Here is a 21428-nt window from a genome sequence, read left to right as displayed (position 1 = left end):
TTTTTTTGATTCTGTTTTTAATTTTTGGATTTATTTTGTAACTCCACATGATCATGAACCTAATAAAACATGAAAGAACAATAAAAATAAAAATAAAATTAGATAAATAATAATTGGGTTGCCTCCCAACAAGCACTTCTTTAATGTCAATAGCTTGACAGTGGGCTCTCACGGAGCCACACAGGTGATCAGGTCAATTTTATAGACTTCCAACACCAAACTTAGAGTTTGGCTGGGGCCTCCCAACACCAAACTTAGAGTTTGATTGTGGGGGCTTTATTTGACTCTGTACTAAGAGAAGCTTGTCATGCTTCTTCTGCATGGTTACAGAAGGAGATCCTTGAGTTTTAAACACAAGGTTGTCTTCGTTAAATTGAAGGATCAATTCTCCTCTGTCCACATCAATCATAGCTTTTGCTGTGGCTAGGAAGGGTCTTCCAAGAATGATGGATTCATCCTCATCCTTCCCAGTGTCTAGGAAATGAAATCAGCAGGGATGTAAAGGCCTTCAACCCATACTAACACATCCTCTACTTGTCCATAAGCCTATTTCATGGATTTGTCTACCATCTCTAATGAGAATTTGGCAGCCTGTACCTCAAGGATTCCCAGTTTCTCCATTACAGAGAGTGGCATGAGGTTTATGCCTGACCCCAGGTCACACAGAGTCTTCTCAAAGGTCATGGTGCCTATGGTACAATGTATTAAGAACTTTCCAGGATCCTGTTTCTTCTGAGGTAATGTCAATTGATCCAGATCACTCAGTTTATTGATGAGCAAGGGAGGTTCATCTTCCCAAGTCTCATTACCACATAATTTGGCATTCAGCTTCATGATTTCACCAAGGTACTTGACAACTTGCTCTTCAGTAACATCCACATTCTCTTCAGAAGAAGAATACTCATCAGAGCTCATGAAGGGCATAAGGAGGTTCAATGGAATCTCTATGGTCTCTAGATGAGCCTCAGATTCCTTTGGTTCCTCAGAGGGGAACTCCTTCTTGCTTGAGAGACGTCCCATGAGGCTATCCTCAGTGGGGTTTACATCCTCTCTGTCCTCCATGCATTCGGCCATATTGATTATATCAATGGCCTTGCACTCTCTTTTTGGATTCTCTTCAGTGTGGCTTGGGAGAGTACTAGGAGGTGTTTCAGTGATTTTCTTACTCAGCTGGCCCACTTGTGCCTCCAAATTTCTTATGGAGGACCTTATTTCACTCATGAAACTTAGAGTAGCCTTGGACAGATCAGAGACTAAGTTTGCTAGATTAGAGGTATTTTGTTCAAAATTCTCTGTCTGTTGCTGAGAAGATGATGGAAAAAGCTTGCTATTACTGAGCCTGTTTCTTCCACCATTATTAAAGCCTTGTTGAGGCTTTTGTTGATCCTTCCATGAGAAATTTGGATGATTTCTCCATGATGAATTATAGGTGTTTCCATAAGGTTCATCCATGTAATTTACCTCTGCTATTGCAGGGTTATCAAGATCATAAGCTTCTTCTTCAGAAGATGCCTCTTTAGTACTATTGGATGCATTTTGCCATCCATTCAGACTTTGGGAGATCATGTTGACTTGCTGAGTCAACACTTTGTTCTGAGCCAATATGGCATTCAGAGCATCAATTTTAAGAACTTCCTTCTTCTGAGGCGTCCCATTATTCACGGAATTTCTCTCAGAAGTATACATGAATTGATTATTTGCAACCATGTCAATAAGTTCTTGAGCTTCTGCAGGCATTTTTTTTAGGTGAATAGATCCACCTGCAGAATGGTCCAGCGACATCTTGGAGAACTCAGATAGACCATAATAGAATATATCCAGAATGGTCCATTCTGAAAGCATGTCAGGAGGACACCTTTTGGTCATCTGCTTGTATCTTTCCCAAGCTTCATAGAGGGATTCACCATCTTTTTTCTTGAAGGTTTGAACATCCACTCTAAGCTTGCTCAGCTTTTGAGGAGGAAAGAACTTAGCCAAGAAGGCCGTGACCAGCTTATCCCAAGAGTTCAGGCTATCTTTAGGTTGTGAGTCTAACCATGTTCTAGCTCTGTTTCTTACAGCAAAAGGGAAAAGCATGAGCCTGTAGACTTCAGGATCTACTCCATTAGTCTTAACAGTCTCACAGATCTGCAGGAATTCAGTTAAAAACTGATAGGGATCTTCTGATGGAAGTCCATGGGATTTGCAGTTCTGTTGCATTAGAGCAACTAATTAAGGTTTCAGCTCAAAATTGTTTGCTCCAATGGTAGGGATTGAGATGCTTCTTCCATCAAACTTGGAAGTAGGTGTAGTATAATCACCAAGCATCCTCCTTGCATTATTATTAATTTTGGTTGCCATCTCCTCTTCTTTTTCGAAAATTTCTGTAAAGTTGTCTCTGGATTGTTGTATTTTAGCTTCTCTCAGTTTCCTCTTCAGAGTCCTTTCAGGTTCAGGGTCTGCTTCAACAAGAATGCTCTTGTCCTTGCTCCTGCTCATATGAAAAAAAAGGAAACAGAAAATAATAATAGGGATCCTTTTTACCACAGTATAGAGGTTCCCTTGTTGTTAGTAAAGGAAGAAAGCGAATAAGAGTGAAGAAGAATGGATAATCCAAACACAAGGGTGAGGATAGAAGCAGAGATATGAGATGAGGAGAAGTGTTAGTAAGTAATTAAATAAATAGAAGAAGATGAGAGGGAGGAGTTTTCGAAAATAATTTTTGAAAAGGGGTTGATGATTTTCGAAAATTAAAGGAGAAGTAAAATTGAAATTAAAATTTAAAATAATTAATTAATTAAAAAGAATTTTTGAAAAAGAGGGATGTATTTTCAAAAATTGGAGAGGGAAGAGTAGTTAGGTGGTTTTGAAAAAGATAAGAAACAAACAAAAAGTCAATTAGTTAGTTGAGAAAAGATTTGAAAATCAATTTTGAAAAGATAAGAAAATAAGAAGTTAGAGAAGATATATTTAAAAATCAAATTTTTGAAAAATTTATGATTTAAAAAGATATGATAGAAAGATTTGATTAAAATTAGCTTTGAAAAAAGATCTGAATTTTTAAAATCAAAATTAATGACTTGACTCACAAGTAATTACAAGATATAATTCTAGAACTTAAAGTTTGAATCTTTCTTAACAGGCAAGTAACAAACTTGTAATTTTTGAATCAAAACATTAATTGTTGATAATATTTTCGAAAATTATGAGATAAAATTAAGAAAAAGATTTTAGAAAAATAATTTTAAAATTTTTAAAAATAAATAAGAAAAATAAAAAAGATTTGATTTTTGAAAAAGATTTTGAAAAAGATAAGATTTTCAAATTGAAAATGTGATTTGACTCATAAGAAACAACTAAATTTTAAAAACTTTTGACTAAATCAAATCAAATTTTCGAAAATTATGAGTGAAATAAGGGAAATATATTTTTTTATTTTTGAATTTTTAATGAAGAGAGAGAAAAACATAAAATTGATAGTGGTACTTGTAAATCTCAGTCAGGTGGATTCAACTGATTTTATGAATTGATAAGTAAAAGATAAATAAAATATAAAATAGGATAGTGGTACTTATGTAATTCATTGGTGAGAATTTCAGATAAGCGTATAGAGATGCTTTCGTCCCTCTGAACCTCTACTTTCCTGCTGTCTTCATCCAATCCTTCTTACTCCTTTCCATGGCAAGCTATATGTTAGGCATCACCGATGTCAATGGCCACCTGTCCTCTCAGTGAAAATGGCCCAATGCGCTGTCACTGCATGGCTAATCATCTGTCGGTTCTCGATCATACTGGAATAGGATTTACTATCCTTTTGCGTCTGTCACTACGCCCAGCACTCGCGAGTTTGAAGCTCGTCACAGTCATTCAATCCCTGAATCCTACTCGGAATACCACAGACAAGGTTTAGACTTTCCGGATTCTCAAGAATGGCCGTCCATGGGTTCTAACTTATACCACGAAGACACTAATAACTCGGACTCGGTCCCCTGTATTAGATAGCCAAGAGATATCCATTCTAGCTTGCTTGTATGTAGAACGGAAGTATTTGTCAGGCATGCGTTCATAAGCGAGAATGATGATGAGCGTCACATAATCATCACATTCATCATGTTCTTGACTGCGAATGAATATCTTAGAAGCGGAATAAGCTTGAATTGAATAGAAAAACAGTAGTACTTTGTATTAATTCATGAGGAACAGCAGAGCTCCACACCTTAATCTATGGAGTGTAGAATGTAACAACCCTAATTTTCGAGTACATGAGATCTTTTCTGAAAGTACGGATTTCTACGGAAGATCAGTAAAGGGAACACCTCTGTTATATCATCAATCATCTCAATCCTCATTATTATGTCATCCTTAAGTTAGAACCTCCTCTGAGGCAAGCCCGATAATGCAATCGCGAAGAACCTAGTTTTTGAACCGTATCGGTTGGCAGTTTTGATTCTGATTTTCATAAATAGTCTCTGTTTGACGAACTGGACTCGATTCATGAGAGGAGAGAGATAATAGTATAATATTATCATTATATTAGTATTAGAAAATGCTTGAATGATATTATAAGGTTACCTAGTCTTTTTTGTTAAAAACAGAAAATCGGTTTAACCGGGTTTACGGTTTACTGGTGCAGCTTAGCACCAGCACTCTCTGATGACTTTAGCAATGCTAAGACCTCATTATTCATGTTTTATTCTCATAATAAATATGTTACTAGTTTCATTTATGCTAGTAGCTCAAAAAATAATTTTTAGAGATGTTTTTATGAGTGTTCCGATACACCTAGTTTTAGTAGTTGTACACCAGAGATATTTTAATATTATTTTAATCCACCTCCAAGCCAACCAATCACAACTCACCTTACACCCCCAAGACCTTCAAGGTTGTCTCATTTCATCATTTTGGCCGAAAATAACAAGAGAGAAAAGAGAGAAACTTTCATGAACACTTAATCTTCAAAGCTTGATTTCTTCTGAACTAAAACTCAAATCAAAATTCCGATTTCACCAAAATGATCCTCTCTTCTTCTTCTACATAACCATATAACATATCAAGGCTGGAAATAAGGTGATATGGCTGTCTCCCTCCCTCTTCAATTCGGTTTTCAAGGAAACATGCTTAAACAAGTATTTTCTTGATGTTCTTCCTTAGATCTCTTGCTTAGCTTGACTTGTGGGCCAAAGATCTTTGATTTCCTGCACGTTTAAGGTGAGGATAACCTTCCTAAGATGCTTCTGAAGTTCGTTTAGTTGATGGTTTAGAGTTTTAAAGTTGTTCTTGATGTGTTTTAGGAGGAAAAAGTGCTTTAAGAACACTTCAAAGAGTAACCGAATTTGGAGTAGCAAATCAAGGTAGGGTGTCACGAAATTAATCTTGAATATTTGTGATTGATTTATGTGAATGTTCTATGATTTGGCTGTGCTAAAAATTGGTTGCATATATGATTGATTCTTGGTGAAAATTTGGTGAAATTTTGATGAAATTTGATGAAATTCAAGCTATGAATGTGTGTTCTTGTGGCTGCTGGAAAACGAAACCCTAGGCCCTAAATTGGGGTTCAATTTGTGTTCAAATCATGTAGAAAAGATGGGATTTTAGTGGCTGGGAATTTATTTTGAATTTTGGTAAAAATCGGTTGCTGAAAAGACTGAAAAACGGGTAAAAATAGAGAAAGAATTTGAAGAATTTACGAAGAACATGAAGAACACTTTGAGTGTGGTGAAGAACATTGAAGAACACCTTTTAGATCTTAGAAAGGGCAAGGAAGTAAATATTTTGGTGTTTGAGGGGTTGTTTTGTAATTTCTGAAAGTTAGGGTGGTTAAAGTAGAAATATTAAAAGTTACCGGGGTAAAAAGTTAATTTTAAAGGTTAAAAGGTAAAGGCAAGGTAATTTTTGAAAATTTAATAATAAAATAATAAATAATAATAAAATATTAAAAAATAATATTTAATTAAAAATAATAAAATAATGCGAAAAAGGAAGTTTTCTGTAAAAGCTTTAGAAAGACAACTTTAAGTGCAGAATCTCATAATTACCTTCATAAAACACTTAGGGAGGCGTAATAACATGTTAGTGAGGCAAAGATAAATAAAAGTTAAAAAGTTAAAAAAAAAAGATAAAAACCAAAGAAAAAGTCTGTAAAATTTTAGTGATAGAAAAACAGACAGAGACTAGTGAACGAACTAGGGCAACTTAGTTAGTACTTGAGTTGCGACTAGGGTTAGGTATTATATGAAAAGTTAAACTGTTTCAGTATAGACTTAATGAACCTATACCTGGGACAGGCTAACTATTCATACCGAAATTTACATAAGCTTTAAATACACATGTTAAACAGAGAAATCAGAGCAGAATAAAGTAACACAGAGCACAGAGTAACCAGAGTAAAGTAAAGAGATACAAAGAGAAAAGAATAATATGATAAAGAGAAATGGTTTGAGCCAGGATATTGTAAAAGTGAAAAATGTAAAGTTTTTACAGTATGATTGAACAGAGAAAGAAAGAGGTACTGCATAAGAATGTGAAAATGATGATGAATAATGAGAATGATGATGAATGATGATAATGAGAATGATTATGTAATGATCTACTGCGTGAAGGCAGTCAGATAGATAGTGGTATGACCACAGAACGTTTTCCAATGTTACGCAGCTATTGAGAGCTGTACCTGCAACTGATAACCTGGGATCACTTGAAGAGGATATTAATTCATACACGGCTAGAATGCTGCACCTGTAAGGCAAGGATTGCTTATAGAGGATATTAATTCATACACGGCTAGAATGCCGCCACCTGTAAGGCAGAGTTTGCTTACAGAGGATATGACGCATACGTCGGTTAGCAAGAACTGTACCTATGCTGACTGGAAAACCATACCCATTTCAGCTGCTTCAGGTTATGTCGGAGCGGGTAGAAACTGACAGATGAGCTCATTACCTGCGCTAGGGCTAGACATGCATCATACTTGGTTGTGCATTTCCTTTGTTATGATTGTGGTATGAATGTATGCTTTCCTTGTTTGTATTCCATTCTCTACGCTTGTGTTATTTTCTTGTATTCTTTTGTTTGTGTTCTGCTATCTATTTTCTCTATCTTCTCTACTTATCTGTGTTTTCTAATTACTGCTTCTTTGTATTCTGCTAATAGTCTGCTAAACAACATAGAATTAATGAACGTAACTAATAACCCCGACCCTACTAAGAACTCCCCAGTTCTTACCCCTTCTCTCTCCCTTCCCCCTTCAGATGGAAGTAAGAGTACCTTACCATAGTTCGCTGATGACCATTCGCAAGAAGAGGATTTTGCTCTAGATAGTCTTCTGAGTCTAGGGTGAATATCGTTCTCTGTTTATATGTATATACTGTGAGACCAGCCAACGTCTGCACCCCGTTCGTATGCGCACTTTAACCTAAATCCTGTGTATGAGATTCCTATTGTGTGGCTACTTCATGAGGTACCAGAGAGACGTCCTGTGGAAAAGTCTGATCGTGCAGAGGAGTAGCAGATGATGTTCTATCTTTTGATGACGTTCCACCTGACTTGAGTTATGAAGACTTAGAACGTACTTTCTCTCGCTTTAATAGTTTAGAGGGACTAGGTGAGTATAGAATCTAGGCTAGCCTAGGTGCCAGCTTAGAGACCTCTTGAACAGGTCAGGACCTGGGATTTTGTATGTATGTATATGTATATAGTTATTATCTAGCTATATCTAGGGGTGTTCTAACTAAAGGACTATACTCTAATAAAGGCTGGATAACTGAATGTTGCTAGCTACTCGTGATGTATTTATGTGTGGTTGTTTATAACTATTTTATCTGTTATTACTTGTGAATTGATTATGAATGATTCCGTCTACTAACCCAAATGTTTTCATTTAAAAAAAAAAAACACCTCACAAATTAACTACGCTTTTAACAACGAATCAGGCTCATATGATAAATAATAGATAATAATTAGGAAGACAAATTGGTAGAGCTCAGTTTCCGGTATGATCTAGACATATTGAAAATTGGATCGTTACAATTTGGTATCAGAGCAGTTCGTTCCCAATAGAGCCTGGGGAGTAGACTGACTATTCTTTATTATATACTCTGTTGTGTGTCTCATGCATATAGGATATCCCAGTGATATATGTTGCATGATTGTTTCTGTGTTTTCATTTTGGGAATGTTCATACTTGACTTGAAGTGTTAAGACTGATCACCTTAACAATGATTGTTTGGTGTGAACAGGACTACAATGGTTTCACGGAGACGAGGCGTACGGGAAGGAATTCCTAATGTTAACTACGAGAGGGAACAGGAAACGTTTATGGCTACCATGAACAACGCGGCTGAAGTAGTGCGTGAAGCTGCAGTAACAGCGGCTAGGGCTGTTGAACATCTTGAAGTGAGAAATTGGAATGATGAGAATAACTTAGGGCATCCTGAAAGACCTATGACCCTTGCGACCTTTCTGAAGGTTAATCCGCCTAAGTTCAAGGGTACACTCGTTGCGACTGACGCTGATAACTGGTTTTGAGGTATTGAACGATCACTGAGAGCGCAGCATATTCTGGAAGGACAACACGTGGAGTTTGCTACTTATATGCTCGAGGGAGAAGCTGAGTACTGGTGGCAGGGGATATGACTGTTGCTGAGTATGCTCGTAATTTTGATGACTTGTGTCGTTTCTCTAAGATCTGTCAAGGGAATCCTGCTGACTTTGAAGAATGAAAGTGCTTGAAGTTTGAAGGAGGCCTTCGTGATGATCTGATGAGTTCAATAGTTTCGCTGGAGATCCGTAATTTTGCTGAATTAGTCAACAAGAGCAAGTTATTGGAAGAATGTATTAAGAAAGTGACTGTGGCCAAGGTGAGTCGCCAAGGATTTCCACCAAGGCGTCTTAGCAATCATCAGGCAGCTGGGAGATAGGTACATTTTAAAGCGTGTGGCATACGACAGCATAAGAACCTACAAGTTGGTAACATTACTTCTCGCCGTACAGGTAAGAATGGAGGTAAAGTAAGGCAAGGCAATGGTAAACGAGTCCATCAGGCTTACATAAACACTGCATGTAAGCAATGCGGAAAAGAGCATGATAACAGGTCTTGCCAGTTTGGATCACCTAACTGCTATGCTTGTGGAGAACTTGGACATATTGCCAAGGATTGTCCGAAAGGATTTACTCAAAATTCAGTTAGAACCCAGCAACAAGGATGAGTATTTGCTATCACTATTGACGATGTTGTGCAATCGAACGCCCTCATTCAAGGTCAGTATTATGTCAAGAATCGATTTCTAACTGTACTGTATAATTCGGGTGCATCGTATTCTTTATTTCTCTAACTATTGCTTACGGGTTAGGATTATATTTCTTTAAATTGAGTTTTTACTTGATTGTCCATACACCTGCATCCCAAAATGCTTTGACCATTTTAGTGTGCCTGTAAGTACCATTCGCTATTAGGAACAGGACTTTTATACACGATCTAATCTGTTTACCTCTATGTGGTTTAGAAGTTATTTTAGGATTAGATTGGTTATCTAAGTATCATGCTTTCCTTGATTATTTTAAAAGAACTGTTGTTATTCCATCTGATAGTCTATGTACTAAACCATTTCTGTCCCACACCTTATATCTGAATTCTGTAAGAGTTACCTTAGACGGGAGGGATTATGAGGGGTACGTTCTGTTAGTGGCTAGCTCGAATGACAGTGAACTAAGCTTAGAACGAATCCGAGTGGTGAAGGAATTTTCTGATGTTTTCCCGGACGACATACCTAAGTTTCCTCCTTAGTGAGAAATAGAATTCAGCATTAAACTAGTACCTGGAACCGGACCGATTTCTATAGCACCGTGCCGGATGTCACCACTGGAACTTGCAAAGTTGAAGAAGTAGTTGGATGAGCTACTTGGAAAGGAATTTATTCGTCCTAGTGCATCATCTTGGGGAGCTCCAGTATTGCTAGTAAAGAAGAAGGACGGTGGAATCAGACTTTGCGTAGATTACCGACAGCTAAATAAAGACACTATCAAGAACAAGTATCCACTTCCATGGATAGATGATTTGATGGATCAGTTGGAAGGTGCAACTGTGTTCTCGAAGATTGATTTGCGATCGAGCTATCACTAGATTCGAGTGAAAGAATCAGATATACCAAAGACTGTATTTAGAACTCGTTATGGTCACTATGAATATACGGTTATGTCGTTTGGACTAACTAATGCTCCTATGATTTTCATGGATTACATGAATCGTATTTTCCGTTCGTACCTTGATCAGTTTGTAATAGTTTTCGTAGACGATATTCTCATCTATTCGAAGACAGAAAGAGTGCATGAAGAGCATCTAAGGACTGTATTGCAGACACTGAGGACTCGGAAGTTATATGATAAACTATCAAAGTGCGAATTCTGGACAGCGAAGGTGGATGGAATTTTTGAAGGACTATGATTTCAAATTAAGTTATCACCCAGGGAAAACGAACGTGGTGGCAAACACTTTAAGCATAAAGAATTTAAGTATCTCTTGGATGATGATACAGGAAGAAAAATTACTCGCGGAATTTGAGGACCTTAAGTTGGCTATGATTGAGACGTCAAGTGGAGTCTGTTTGGCCCAATTGCGTATAACACCAGATTTTAAGATTAGTATTCAGAAAGCACAAACACAGGACTCAGAAAGGATGACGATGCTGAGACGAATGAACACAGAAGAACCAAAAGCTGTGAGACAGGATCGTAGTGGCCTATAGAGGTACAAAAACAGAATTTGTGTGCCTAACTCTGGAGAACTACGACAAAAGATTCTTGCTGAAGCTCACCAAAGTAGATTTTCTATGCAACCTGGAGTGACAAAGATATATCGAGATTTGAAACAAATGTTCTGGTGTCCGGGCTTAAAGAAAAAAATAGCTGATTATTTCTCAAAATGTTTAACCTGCCAGAAGATGAAGGTGGAACATCAGAAGCTGTCAGGAACCCTGCAACCCTTAGAAATACCACAATGGAAATGGGAGCAGATTACCATGGATTTTGTCACGGGATTGCCAAGGACCTCAACAGGACACAATACCATCTGGGTAATTGTGGACAGGTTGACAAAGTCAGCGCACTTCCTTCCGATTCCAGTTGACTATACTTTAGAAAGGCTGGAACAAATATATATTCAAGAAAACGTACGACTACAGGGGATACCTTCATAAATTGTCTCAAATCAAGTTTCGAGGTTTACTACTAGATTTTGGGGAGCTTTTCAGAAAGCGTTGGAAACAGAATTGCACACGAGTATAGCATACCATCCTCAGATAGACAGATAATCAGAGCAGACAATCCAGACGTTAGAAGACATGTTACGATAATGTATGATAGACAACCAAAGCAGCTGGGATAAGTATTTGCTGTTGGTCGAATTTGTCTACAACAACAGTTGCCAATAAAGTATTGGGATGGCACCATACGAAGCTCTCTACGAAAGAAGATGTCGGACAACATTGTGTTAGAATGATGATGGGGAAGCTAGTGTCTTAGGTCCAAACTTAGTGTAAGAAACTACTGAGAAGATAAAGGAGATTCGTCGGAAGATCCAGACAGCACAAGGCCGTCAAAAGAGCTATGCTGATAATAGACGTAGACCCTTAGAGTTTAGTGAGGGAAACCATGTCTTTCTAGAAGTAACTTCGATTACTGGAATAGGTAGAGCCCTTAAGACTAAAAAGCTTAACCCACAATACATAGAACCTTTCCAAATACTTAAAAGAGTCGGTCTAGTAGCTTATCAAATAGCCCTTCCTCCTTATTTATTAAACCTTCATGATGTTTTTTTTTTATGTCTCGCAACTTAAGAAATATGTTCCCGATGAGAGTCACGTTTCACAACCAGAAACAGTACAGTTATAAAATGATTTGACATATCAAGCATCACCAGTTCAGATCGTAGAAAGAAGTGATAAGCAGCTAAGAGGCAAGACTGTTCGCTTAGTCAAAGTAGCATGGAACCAAGTGGAGAAGAAGAGCACACTCGGGAATTGGAAGATAAGATGAGAGCTGATTACCCGCATCTGTTCTCAGGTAACTGAAATTTTGAGGGCAAAATTTTCTTTTAGGAGGGTAGAATTTAACAACCCTGATTTTCGAGTACATGAGATCTTTTCTAAAAGTACGGATTTCTCCAGAAGATCAGTAAAGGGAACACCTCTGTATATCATCAAGCATCTCAATCCTCATTATTATGTCATCCTTAAGTTAGAACCTCCTCTGAGGCAAGCTCGATAATGCAATCGCGAAGAACCTAGTTTTTGAACCGTATCGGTTGGCAGTTTTGATTTTGATTTTCGTAAATAGTCTCTGTTTGATGAACCAGACTTGATTCATGAGAGGAGAGAGATAATAGTATAATATTATCATTATATTAGTCTTATAAAATGCTTGAATGATATTATAAGGTTACCTGGTCTTTTTTGTTAAAAACATAAAATCGGTTTAACCGGGTTTACGGTTTACTGGTACAGCTTAGCACCAACACTCTCTGATGACTTTAGCAATGCTAAGACATCATTATTCATGTTTTATTCTCATAATAAATATGTTACTAGTGTCATTTATGCTAGTAGCTCAGAAAATAATTTTTAGAGATGTTTTTACGAGTGTTCCGATACACCTAGTTTTAGTAGTTGTACACTAGAGATATTTTAATATTATTTTAATCCACCTCCAAGCCAACCAATCACAACTCACTTTACACCCCCCAAGACCTCCAAGGCTGTCTCATTTCATCATTTTGGCCGAAAATAACAAGAGAGAAAAGAGAGAAACTTTCATGAACACTTAATCTTCAAAGCTTGATTTCTTCTAAACTAAAACTCAAATCAAAATTCTGATTTCACCAAAATGATCCTCTCTTCTTCCTCTACATAACTATATAACATATCAACGCTGGAAATAAGATGAGATGGCTGTCTCCCTCCCTCTTCAATTCGGTTTTCAAGGAAACATGCTTAAACAAGTGTTTTCTTGATGTTCTTCCTTAGATCTCTTGCTTAGCTTGACTTGTGGGCCAAAGATCTTTGATTTCCTGCACCTTTAAGGTGAGGATAACATTCCTAAGATGCTGCTGAAGTTCGTTTAGTTGATGGTTTAGAGTTTTAAAGTTGTTCTTGATGTGTTTTAGGAGGAAAAAGTGCTTTAAGAACACTTCAAAGAGTAACCGGATTTGGAGCAGCAAATCAAGGTAGGGTGTCACGAAATTAATCTTGAATATTTGTGTTTGAGTTGTGTGAATGTTGTATGATTTGGCTGTTCTAAAAATTGGTTGCATATATGATTGATTATTGGTGAAAATTTGGTGAAATTTTGATGAAATTTGATGAAATTCAAGCTATGAATGTGTGTTCTTGTGGCTGCTGGAAAACGAAACCCTAGGACCCTAAATTGGGGTTAAATTTGTGTTGAAATCATGTAGAAAAGATGGGATTTTAGTGGCTGGGAATTTATTTTGAATTTTGGTAAAAATCGGTTGCTGAAAAGACTGAAAAACGGGTAAAAATAGAGAAAGAATTTGAAGAATATACGAAGAACACGAAGAACACTTTGAGTGTGGTGAAGAACATTGAAGAACACCTTTTAGATCTTAGAAAGGGCAAGGAAGTCAATATTTTGGTGTTTGAGGGGTTGTTTTGTAATTTCTGAAAGTTAGGGTGGTTAAAGTAGAAATATTAAAAGTTACCGGGGTAAAAAGTTAATTTTAAAGGTTAAAACGTAAAGGAAAGGTAATTTTCGAAAATTTAATAATAATATAATAAATAATAATAAAATAATACGAAAAAGGCAGTTTTTTGTAAAAGCTTTAGAAAGACAACTTTAAGTGCAGAATCTCATAATTACCTTCATAAAACACTTAGGGAGTGTTAATAACATGTTAGTGAGGCAAAGATAAATAAAAGATAAAAATTTAAAAAAAAGAAAAAAACCAAAGAAAAAGTCTGTAAAATTTTAATGACAGAAAAACAGACAGAGACTAGTGAACGAACTAGGGCAACTTAGTTAGTACCTGAGTTGCGACTAGGGTTAGGTGTTATATGAAAAGTTAAACTATTTCAGTATAGACTTAATGAACCTATACCTGGGACAGGCTAACTATTCATACCGAAATTTACATAAGCTTTAAATACACATGTTAAACAGAGAAATCAGAGCAGAATAAAGTAACACAGAGCACAGAGTAACCAGAGTAAAGTAAAGAGATACAAAGAGAAAAGAATATTATGATAAAGAGAAATGGTTTGAGCCAGGATATTGTAAAAGTGAAAAATGTAAAGTTTGTACAGTATGATTGAACAGAGAAAGAAAGAGGTACTGCATAAGAATGTGAAAATGATGATGAATAATGAGAATGATGATGAATCATGATAATGAGAATGATTATGTAATGATCTACTGTGTGAAGGCAGTCAGATAGATAGTGGTACGACCACAGAACATTTTCCAGTGTTACACAGCTATTGAGAGCCGTACCTGCAACTGATAACCTGGGATCACTTGCAGAGGATATTAATTCATGCACAGCTAGAATGCCGCACCTGTAAGGCAAGGATTGCTTACAGAGAATATGATTTCATACACGGCTGGAATGCCGCCACCTGTAAGGCAGAGTTTGCTTACAGAGGATATGACGCATACGTCGGTTAGTGAGAACTGTACCTATGCTGACTGGAAAACCATACCCGTTTCAGCTGCTTCGGGTTACGTCGGGAGCGGGTAGAAACCGACAGATGAGCTCATTACCTGTGCTAGCGCTAGACATGCGTCATACTTGGTTGCGCATTTCCTTTGTTATGATTGTGGTATGAATGTATGCTTTCCTTGTTTGTATTCCATTCTCTGCGCTTGTGTTATTTTCTTGTATTCTTCTGTTTGTGTTCTGCAATCTGTTTTCTCTATCTTCTCTAGTTATCTGTGTTTTCTAATTACTGCTTCTTTGTATTCTGCTAATAGTCTGCTAAATAACATAGAATTAATGAACGTAACTAATAACCCCGACCCTACTAAGAACTCCCCAGTTCTTACCCCTTCTCTCTCCCTTCCCCCTTCAGATGGAAGTAAGAGTACCTTACCATAGTTCGCTGATGACCGTTCGCAAGAAGAGGATTCTTCTCTAGATAGTCTTCTGAGTCTAGGGTGAATATCGTTCTCTGTTTATATGTATATACTGTGAGACCAGCCAACGTCTGCACCCCGTTCGTATGCGCACTTTAACCTAAATCCTGTGTACGAGATTCCTGTTGTGTGGCTACTTCATGAGGTACCAGAGAGACGTCCTGTGGAAAAGTCTGATCGTGCAGAGGAGTAGCAGATGATGTTCTATCTTTTGATGACGCTCCACCTGACTTGAGTTGTGAAGACTTAGAACGTACTTTCCCTCGCTTTAGTAGTTTAGAGGGACTAGGTGAGTATAGAATCTAGGCTAGCCTAGGTGCCAGCTTAGAGACCTCTTGAACAGGTCAGGACCTGGGATGTTGTATGTATGTATATGTATATAGTTATTATCTAGCTATATCTAGGGGTGTTCTAACTAAAGGACTATACTCTAATAAAGGCTGGATAATTGAATGTTTCTAGCTACTCGTGATGTATTTATGTGTGGTTGTTTATAACTATTTTATCTGTTATTACTTGTGAATTGATTATGAATGATTCCGTCTACTAACCCAAATGTTTTCATTTAAAAAAAAATACACCCCGCAAATTAACTACGCTTTTAACAACGAATCAGGCTCATATGATAAATAATAGATAATAATTAGGAAGACAAATTGGTAGAGCTCAGTTTCCGGTATGATCTAGACATATTGAAAATTGGATCGTTACAATTTGGTATCAGAGCAGTTCGTTCCCAATAGAGCCTGGGGAGTGGACTGACTATGCTTTATTATATACTCTGTTGTGTGTCTCATGCGTATAGGATATCCCAGTGATATATGTTGCATGATTGTTTCTTTGTTTTCATTTTGGGAATGTTCACACTTGACTTGAAATGTTAAGACTGATCACCTTAACAATGATTGTTTCGTGTGAACAGGACTACAATGGGTTCACGGAGACGAGGCGTACGGGAAGGAATTCCTAATGTTAACTACGAGAGGGAACAGGAAACGTTTATGGCTACCATGAACAACGCGGCTGAAGTAGTGCATGAAGCTGCAGTAACAGCGTCTAGGGCTGTTGAACGTCTTGGAGTGAGAAATTGGAATGATGAGAATAACTTAGGGCATCCTGAAAGACCTATGACCCTTGCGACCTTTCTGAAGGTTAATCCGCCTAAGTTCAAGGGTACACTCGTTGCGACTGACGCTGATAACTGGTTTTGAGGTATTGAACGATCACTGAGAGCGCAGCATATTCCGGAAGGACAACTTGTGGAGTTTGCTACTTATATGCTCGAGGGAGAAGCTGAGTACTGGTGGCAGGGGATATGATTGTTGCTGAGTATGCTCGTAATTTTGATGACTTGTGTCGTTTCTCTAAGATCCGTCAAGGGAATCCTGCTGACTTTGAAGAATAGAAGTGCTTGAAATTTGAAGGAGGCCTTCGTGATGATCGGATGAGTTCAATAGTTCCGCTGCAGATACATAATTTTGCTGAATTAGTCAACAAGAGCAAGTTAGTGGAAGAATGTATTAAGAAAGTGACTGTGGCCAAGGTGAGTCGCCAAGGATTTCCACCAAGGCATCTTAGCAATCATCAGGCAGCTGGGAGAAAGGTGCATTTTAAAGCGCGTGGCATACGACAGCATAAGAACCTACAAGTTGGTAACATTACTTCTCGCCGTACAGGTAAGAATTGAGGTAAAGTAAGGTAAGGCAATGGTAAACGAGCCCATCAGGCTTACATAAACACTACATGTAAGCAATGCGGAAAAGAGCCTGATAACAGGTCTTGCCAGTTTGGATCACCTAACTGCTATGCTTGTGGAGAACTTGGACATATTGCCAAGGATTGGCCGAAACGATTTACTCAAAATTCAGTTAGAACCCAGCAACAAGGATGAGTATTTGCTATCACTATTGACGATGTTGTGCAATCGAACGCCCTCGTTCAAGGTCAGTGTTATGTCAAGAATCGATTTCTAACTGTATTGTATGATTCGGGTGCATTGCATTCTTTATTTCTCTAACTATTGCTTATGAGTTAGGATTATATTTCTTTAAATTGAATTTTTACTTGATTGTCCATACACCTGTATCCCAAAATGATTTGACCAGTTTAGTGTGCCTGTAAGTACCATTCGCTATTAGGAACAGGACTTTTATACATGATCTAATCTGTTTACCTCTATGTGGTTAAGAAGTTATTTTAGGATTAGATTGGTTATCTAAGTATCATGCTTTCCTTGATTATTTTAAAAGAACTGCTGTTATTCCATCTGATAGTCTATGTACTAAACCATTTCTGTCCCACACCTTATATCTGAATTCTGTAAGAGTTACCTTAGACGGGAGGGATTATGAGAGGTACGTTCTGTTAGTGGCTAGCTTGAATGACAGTGAACTAAGCTTAGAACGAATCCGAGTGGTGAAGGAATTTCCTGATGTTTTCCCGGACGACATACCTAAGTTTCCTCCTTAGTGAGAAATAGAATTCAGCATTAAACTAGTACCTGGAACCGGACCGATTTCTATAGCACCGTGCCGGATGTCACCACTGGAACTTGCAAGGTTGAAGAAGTAGTTGGATGAGCTACTTGGAAAGGAATTTATTCATCCTAGTGAATCATCTTGGGGAGCTCCAGTATTGCTAGTAAAGAAGAAGGACGGTGGAATCAGACTTTGCGTAGATTACCGACAGCTAAATAAGGACACTATCAAGAACAAGTATCCACTTCCACGGATAGATGATTTGATGGATCAGTTGGAAGGTGCAACTGTGTTCTCGAAGATTGATTTGCGATCGAGCTATCACTAGATTCGAGTGAAAGAATCAGATATACCAAAGACTGTATTTAGAACTCGTTATGGTCACTATGAGTATACGGTTATGTCGTTTGGACTAACTAATGCTCCTATGATTTTCATGGATTACATGAATTGTATTTTCCGTTCGTACCTTGATCAGTTTGTAATAGTTTTGATAGACGATATTCTCATCTATTCGAAGACAGAAAGAGTGCATGAAGAGCATCTAAGGACTGTATTGCAGACACTGAGGACTCGGAAGTTATATGATAAACTATCAAAGTGTGAATTCTGGACAGCGAAGGTGGATGGAATTTTTGAAGGACTATGATTTCAAATTAAGTTATCACCCAGGGAAAACGAACGTGGTGGCAAACGCTTTAAGCAGAAAGAATTTGAGTATCTCTTGGATGATGATACAGGAAGAAAACTTACTCGCGGAATTTGAGGACCTTAAGTTGGCTATGACTGAGACGTCAAGTGGAGTCTGTTTGGCCCAATTGCGTATAACACCAGATTTTAAGATTAGTATTCAGAAAGCACAAGCACAGGACTCAGAAAGGATGACGATGCTGAGACGGATGAACACAGAAGAACCAAAAGCTGTGAGACAGGATCGTAGTGGCCTATAGAGGTACAAGAACAGAATTTGTGTGCCTAACTCTGGAGAACTACGACAAAAGATTCTTGCTGAAGCTCACCAAAGTAGATTTTCTATGCAACCTGGAGTGACAAAGATGTATCGAGATTTGAAACAAATGTTCTCGTGGCCGGGCTTAAAGAAAGAAATAGCTGATTATTTCTCAAAATGTTTAACCTGCCAGAAGATGAAGGTGGAACATCAGAAGTTGTCAGGAACCCTGCAACCCTTAGAAATACCACAATGGAAATGGGAGCAGATTACCATGGATTTTGTCACGGGATTGCCAAGGACCTTGATGATTGGATTTTTGACGGTTTAGAAATTCACTAATAAAATCTCGTTGCAAGTATAGTTTCTAAACCAATCACTAATCCTTTCATACAAAAAGTTGTTTGTCACTAAAACAAACCCCTAAAATTAATAACCGAAGTATTCAAACCTCAGGTCGTTCTCCCTAGGAATTACAATAAAGTGTCTTGTTATTGGTTATGAGTTATTTTGGGGTTTTGGATAAGAAGCATGAAAAGTATATGGCAATGAAAATAAACTAACAACTATAAAAGGCTCTTGGCAAGGTATGAAAATTAGAAGTCCTATCCTAGTTATCCTTCTCAATTGTGATGAGAATTGTTCATTGCTACCACTTAGTTAACCCTTACTAATTAAAAGAAAGTCAAGTGGATGAATTGACTTGAGCTACAAGTCCTAGCCAACTCCCAAGGAAAGACTAGCTTTAGTGCACTCCAAATCAATTAGCAATCTCTCCAATTATCAATCAACAAAGGGATTAGATAACTCAAGTGTCACTAATTACTCTACCTAGGCCAAGAGGAACAAAATCTACACTATATCTAGAAGAGGCATTTCAACAAACACATAGAGTGCAATAGAAGTAAACATTATTAATTGCAAGAATTAAAGGAATCTACAACTACAAAGGCAAGAGATCCACAATAGAAAAGCAAAGAAGAACAATTATTATGAATTATCTCTTATTGAATTGGAAGAATGTAGAAGGAACAATACTAGATCTACAACAAAATATAAGAACAACATAAAGGAAATTATAACAAAAGAATAGAAGAAGATGAATGTAGCAACAAAGAATTGAGAGATAGAAGTGGAAGAAAGCAAAGATTAAAACCTAGATCTAAGAACTAAACCTAATCCTAATCCTAATTCTAGAGAGAAGAGAGAGCTTCTCTCTCTAGAAACTAACTCTAAACTAATCCTAATGAGTGTGTATGATTGGAATCCCCCTTGCTCTTCAATCCTTGGCTTTAAATAGCATCTTTGGCACCAAAGTTGGTTGGGATTGGGCCCCACAACCCTTGAGAATTTGTTGGTCACGTTTTCATTAAAAAATCATAAACCAGCACCGACGCGTACGTGCACAGCACGCGTACGCGTCCATGGGGTGATTCGCAGGTGCGCGCAAGCGCCAGGTGTGCGCGCGCATCCATGGGCGAGTTCAACTTCTTTGACTTTTCATGATTTCTCCACTTTGCATGCTTTCCTCTTCACTCCTTTGATCCATTCCTAGCCTTTTCAATCTGAAATCACTAACAAACATATCAAGGCATCTAGTGGAATCAAAGGGAGATTAAAACCATCAAATTAGGGGTCTAAAAGCATGTTTTCACATCTAAGCGCAAATAAGGAGACAATCACAAAACAATGCTATTTCATTAAATAAATGTGGGTAAAAGGTGATAAAATTTCTTAAAATCAATACAGGATAAACCGTCAAAACGGGGTTTATCAACCTCCCCACACTTAAACCAAGCATGTCCTCATGCTTAAACCAAGAATGAAGCAAAGGGCATGGCATTTATTCAATGGAAACTAATTAAATGCAATCTACCTATATGAAACTATCTAAATGAATGCAATTGCTTGGTCAAAATAAATCAATTCCCAAGAAGTATATATGCAGAAGGGCTAAGGACTAGCAAGCCTAATCCACAATTGAATTGAGTTATTAAATATTTTTACAAACTTGCACGAAAAGAGATGATCATAGGTGAAAACATGTAATTGAGCATCAAACCCTCACCGGTAGTGTTTGCACTCTATTCGCTCAAGTGTTTAGGATCGATTCTCTCAATTCTCCCCTAATCATGCTTTCCAAGATTTGTTTTTCTTCTAACAATCGACACACATTTCATGCATGCATACAAGTATCATGAGGTCTTTTCTTTATGTTGTAATGGGGTTAGGGTCAAGGTAGGATGCATATATGGTCAAGTGAGCTTGAAGTTTGAATCTTTTATAAGCTTAGACTTCCCACCTAACCTATGACATCCTATATAATTAAGTTCTAACCTAACTACCCATTCTTCACTTTTTCACATACTCATGCATTTTCTTTTTCATTTCGCAACACTTATGCATTGAGTTTATTGGACCTTGCTTTGGGGCATTTTGTCCCCTTTTTATTATTTTTTTCTTCTTCTTTTTTTTTCTTTTTCTATTTTTTCTTTTCCATATTATTTTTCTTTTCTTTTTCTTTTGTTTTTCTTTTTTTTTTCTTTTTATATACAAGAACCTCAATGCATAAGGTTTTACATTGGATCAATACATGAGTATGTACCCAATTCCCAATATTTCCAATAACATTACAAAACTACCCTTTTATTCACCCAATGTCCCAAGGTTCCCATACTTGAATGATACTCACACACACTAGCCTAAGCTAATCAAAGATCCAAATAAGGACAATTATTGTTTTTCGCTTTAAGGCTAGTAATGTGCTAAATTAAAGAATAAGTGGGTTAAGCGTAGGCTCAAATTTGGCTAACAAAGGAAGATAAAAGGTAAGGCCATTTGGTAAGTGAGCTAATGAAATGATGGCCTTAATCATATAAATGCAT

The 21428-nt window shown here is 37.4% G+C and overlaps 1 non-coding gene across 1 annotated transcript; it reads left to right on the top strand.

Annotated features, from left to right (window-relative positions):
- Nucleotides 1-1836: 1836 nt before the first annotated feature.
- LOC112768177 (small nucleolar RNA R71) lies at nucleotides 1837-1944 on the top strand. Its single transcript, XR_003185614.1, has one exon. It is a non-coding gene; the product is annotated as a small nucleolar RNA R71 (small nucleolar RNA).
- The last annotated feature ends 19484 nt before the right edge of the window (nucleotides 1945-21428 follow it).

The sequence above is a fragment of the Arachis hypogaea genome, chromosome 17 (assembly GCF_003086295.3).
Source record: "Arachis hypogaea cultivar Tifrunner chromosome 17, arahy.Tifrunner.gnm2.J5K5, whole genome shotgun sequence".
Classification (NCBI taxonomy): Eukaryota; Viridiplantae; Streptophyta; class Magnoliopsida; order Fabales; family Fabaceae; genus Arachis; species Arachis hypogaea.
The sequence above is the reverse complement of the archived record's forward strand: the minus strand, read 5'-3'. Positions and strand labels throughout refer to the sequence as shown.